We start from the raw sequence: 5422 nt of genomic DNA on the forward strand, positions 1-5422 counted from the left end.
GATTCAGTTCCGGTGGTGAGGGACTTTTCGGATGTGTTTCTTGTGGCCGAGCATGTCACCGGGCAATGTTGTTGATATTGGTATTGAATTAAAGTCGGGCACCGTATCGTATGGCACCGGCAGAGTTAAAGGAGTTGAGAGAGCAGTTCCAGGGTCTCCTTGATAAGGGGTCTGTTGGCAGGCCAATGTGGATGTGTGTTCTAACTTTAGTCGGCTTGGTCGGCCCCGAATTGTATTGTTGAGGGAAGTGTTGATTCGACTGTTAGTGAGCTTATTAGTAATCTAGGGAGATCTTTGAGTTACCTTTCAGTGTTGCGAGGAGTTATGATTTGTTGGTTACAGGCACATATGGTGCGGTTCTATTAGGGTTTCATAGTGGAAGTCGAGCGGAAAGAGTAATTGGGTGTTGCTCGGTGAATGGCGTATCCGTTGTGTCGTTTTGGGTTTGTGCGGTGTATGTTATTTGCTTCACCGTGGGTATGATGATTTGCTTTGGTTCCAGACATCAAATTGCGCATGGTTGTCGATTTCGAGCATAGCGACTAGAGGTGTTTCATGTGGACCAGTGATTGGATAGGGTATGACCCTTCGGGTTAGATTCGCGTATTCTGTTTCTACGACGTGTGATGGGTTCTCAGCATTTTGTTGTGGTGGTACTGGTGATTTGGTGGTACAGCCCTTTCGTTCTAGTCATCTTCATGATTGGAGTACATTCAGATTGTTGTTTATTGGTGCACGGATTGCATGAGTTGTGGCTTTAGATTGTATTGATGTGTCATGTCACCAGAGTAGTGGTGTTGGATTAGATGAGATAGTTGGGATCTGAAATGAGTACAAACTGATTCGATTTCAGCATGTTGAAAGGATAATATCAAGGTTTGGCTCAGAAATTTGCTATGGTCCTTGCTAAAAGAGAAGTGGATTCATGAATGGTTGATCTGAGAAATGGTTATGGTTTACTGCGTGTTTCATTTATCATTGGCAGTATATGGAAGTGTTGGAATGAGACTTTAGTTGATAAGAGGTTTCCTATCGATATTCGGTTGTTATGTGCAGCTGCTGTGATTAGAAGTTATCGCAACCAATGTCTGAGTTATGTGGTATATCATGTAATTGCACCTAAGGTTGCAGGTATGGGTTATTAAAGCTTGTTCGGGCTTATTTAGTGTATAGATATGAGATTCTGATCTTGTGGATGATTTCGGAAGTGGAAACGTGGTTCTAAGGTTTATGGGCTAGGTTGGATTGTAAAAAAAAAAATTATTTCAGTTGCATTGTGCTATCGGACCTATAGGGGATAGGGTAACGTGGGATCACCCCCGGGTATATGCATGGTAAGTTTATTCAGCGATTGGTTGGCTTTTGAAACAACTCTGTGCACGTTCGAGGACGAAAGTTTCTTTAAGTTGGGGAGGATGTGACGACCCGGCCAGTCGTCTCATGAATTACCACTATGTTACCCCCATTTCTGTTTCTCTATGCTTCGTTATCCGTGTTTTGTGGTATCGGGTTAGTCGGATCGAGTCTGGAATGATTTTGGTAAGGTTTGAGACACTTAGTCTCTTTTAAGGAAGCTTAAGTTGGAAAAGTCAGACAGATGTTGACTTATGCGTTAGAGGGCTCGGATGTGAGTTCCGATAGTTCGGTTAGCTTTGGGAGGTGATTTGTGGCATAGGAGCGTGATCGGAATGGGTTATTGAGGTCCAGAGTAGATTTAGGCGTGAATTGGCGCAGTTGATATTTTGGCGATTTCTAGTTGATAGGCGAGATTTTGATCTAGGGGTCGGAATTGAATTCCGGTAGCTGCAGTAGCTTCATTATGTCATTTGGGATGTGTGTGTAAAATTTCAGGTCATTTGGATGTGGTTTGGTTGGGTTTCTGATCAAAAGCGTATTTCCGAAGATTTTATAAACTTAGGCTTGAATTCGATGTGATTTGGTAGATTTGATGTTGTTTGAGGTGTTTTGATGAGTGAAACAAGTTTGAATAAGGTATTGGGTTATGTTCGTGCTTTCGGATGAGGTCCCGGTGGCCTCGGGATAATTTCGGGTAGCAAACAGGGAGATTGGAGATTTGTTGCAGCAGCTGATATTGCTGCTTCTGGTGTTTTCGCACCTGCGGTTTGGGGACTGCAGGTGCGGTGTCGCACGTGCGGAAAGGGAAGGCGCAGATGCGGTATGGAGAGGTAGAGTCAGGAGCCGCAGATGCGGTATGGGGACCGCACCTGCGGAGTCGCAGATGCGACTAGTTGACCGCAGATGCGGTATGTGGCCGTTTAGTGAGTTCCGCATAAGCGGAGGAGTTGACCGCATATGCGGTACCGCAGAAGCGGATTTTGGACCACAGATACGGAAAGGCTTGGGCAGACCGTATATGTTGTTTCATTTCGCAATTTTGGGTTATTTCACCATTGTTGCCTTCGACCTTGGAGCTTTCTGGGCGATTCTGAAGAGAGAAATCAAGAGACTTCGTTAAGGTAAGGAATTTTCGACCTAAAACTCAGTTCTACGGTTGTATTTCATGAATTTAGGGCTGTAATTAAAGGAATTAAAGGGCAAAAATGGAGGATTAGGGCTTGAGTTTAAGAGGCCTTTAAATGGGGATTTGAGGGGTCATTTGGACTCCGATTTTAGTATTTTTGATATGTATGAACTTGTGGGGAGATGAGGAATCTATTGATGTAATAATTTCTGAGTTTCGAGAAGTGGGCCGGGGCTCGGGTTTTGCTTATTTCGGGATTAGTGCCCTTTATTGATTGTTTTCGCTTGGGCTTTATTCCCTTGGCATATTTTGACGTCCTCGTTCTGATTTTGGATAGATTCGAGGCGCGTGGAGGCCGATTCGAGGGGCAAAGGCGTCGCGAGCTAGAGATGTAGCCGGTTCGAGGTGAGTAATGATTGCACATGATGTTCTGAGGGTTTGAAACACCGGATTTGCACATCGTAGTGCTATATTAAGGTGAGGCGCACGCTTGACGACGAGCGTGGGGTCGTGCATTATTGGGGACTGTGACTTGGTCTGTCCCGATTGATGATTTTACCGCGTATTTGACTGAAATCTATTTATTATCATCATTATTTGGGCTGCATGCCATATTTGGGCATCGTGCCAACTATTTGAACCCTTCGGGGGTTATTGTTGATATTTCCTCACTTTTTTGACTTATTACTTGAACTCAGTCATGTTATTTTCCACTGTTTTCAAAACTCAGCCATGTTCACTCAGTTTTAATACTCAAATGATATTTAAATGATGCTTTGGGCTGAGAAACACTGTTTTACTGTTGCCCGAGAGGCTTATGTGATTTTTGACTGAGTAAGGCCGAGGGCCTGTGTTGTGAGGACATCTTTTGGGTCGGGCTTCACGCGGCAGCGGTGATACACTGATACTGATTTGAGGCCGAGGGCCTGAGATATGTACGCCACGAGGTGGCTTGATATTGATATGAGGCCGAGAGCCTGTTTATGATGCCACGAGATGGCTTGTTATTGCGCTTGGGACGTAAGGGGCCCTTCCAGGAGTCTGCACACCCCCAGTGAGCGCGGGTACCCAGTGTGATGTGAGATATAGCCCGAGGGGACTGTTCTATGTGATTGCCCGAGGGGCTGGTACTGTTCTGAGATATTGCCCGAGGGGCGGATTTGTTGATATTGTGCCCGAGGGGCGAACCTTATGTGCTTATCTTTCTTATTTGCCTGTCATTTACTTGCTTAATTGTGTATTTGTGCCCGAAGGGCGGATTTCTGTGCTTATTAGCACTAGTTGTTCTGCATTCATTTGCGCAACTGTCGAAAAAGTTATTTTCAAAAGGGTTTAAACTGAGCTAAGATGTTTTAAAGGATTTTACAGCTTCATTGTTTTCTTACTGGTTTTGAAACTGCTTCTATACAGCATATTGATACTCTTTTCGTGATTTCTTACCACTCAGTCTTTATTTATGATTATTACTCACTGAGTTGGCAGTACTCATTTTACTCCCTGCACCTTGTGTGCAGATTCATGTATTTTCTGAGCTTGGTGGCAGTTATCAGTGGAGTTAGCAAGGTAGCTGTCGGCGTTCGCAGCACTGCTTTCTCTCTCTTCATTCTATTAGACTGTACTGAGTACATTTCAGACCTTGTCAATTGTATTTAGACTTAGTAGATGCTCATGACTAGTGACACCCCGGTTTGGGCTGTGTTTGGGTTGTACTTCCCCATTGTTATGATATTATCCGCTGTTTAGCGTTATTAAGTTTTAGCCTGTTGTATTGCTGCTTAGCTGTTTAACTTCGAATTGGAAATGTGTCGGCTGGCCTTGTCTTCACGAGAGGCGTCATCATGACCGGGTCTGGGTTTAGGATCGTGACACATAGGAACTTGCAAGCAAAGAATAAAGGAAAGATAACTAATAGTATTTAAGTACTAAGAATGTTATACTAATGTGGTTGTTATGTATAGTAAATGATCCACATCAAACACCTTTTGTTGTCATTAAACACTAAACCAGAAGAGAATAATAAGTGTCAAGAATTAAGTACAAAGGAGAGAATTCCACTCAAGGCCGATGCACCCTTTAACTCCCCCGACACTTCAAAGTTCCCAAGGGTCTCAAGGCCTAAGGCAATGCTTGTGCTGGTGAGAGCAGCCCAACCTAAAGTTAAACTCGACTCCCGAATACCCCAAACCACTAACTTTTCATTTTTCACTACAGGTTTAAGTGACAATGAGGCTCTTTCAATGGGAACCAATCACCACAACACCCCTTACCACAAAAGCATACCCTTTTCTTAACAGAATAACACAGAAATAGTTTATTCTTCATGACTATGTTTCCAGTATTAAGTGAATGAAACACGTATTGAAAAGGTTTAAAAGTCAAGTTTTCAAGCACACATGGATACCAGAACACTTATACTATTGTCACTAAATAACCAAACAACTGGAGTCACACATCTCACAGACAGATAAAAGCACATAGTTTGGAGTTGTAATAGCTTAGGGATACAGATGCTATTGCCATAATAAATTGATCACATATTGGTTTAACATCAGATCTTGTCATTAGAATACACATATGTTAATAATAGTACTTGGAACCTTAATAAAGATTCATACAATGACATAACCAAGTTATTGTACTCAATCAGTAACAACAATATTTTTATTCTAAGACCAGATTCAATTCAGATTAACAGGAAAAGAGAGAACTAAGTGCAGTTTCCAAACAATGTTACAAAAGTATGAAGTCATAAGGGATAAATAAAGATTCATGCTAAACTTTTGTTCATCCACACATATAGAGATTTCAACCAAAGTTATGACCTCACAAGATAGGATGAGTCTCAACGATTACAAAATCAGATTTTTTGTATCATTAAGGGTCTAAGAACAAAAAAACATCACACTAAGTAGCCTTAACTCAACTATACCGACCAAGGTT

The sequence above is a fragment of the Nicotiana attenuata genome, chromosome 9, assembly GCF_001879085.1.
Source record: "Nicotiana attenuata strain UT chromosome 9, NIATTr2, whole genome shotgun sequence".
Taxonomy (NCBI): Eukaryota; Viridiplantae; Streptophyta; class Magnoliopsida; order Solanales; family Solanaceae; genus Nicotiana; species Nicotiana attenuata.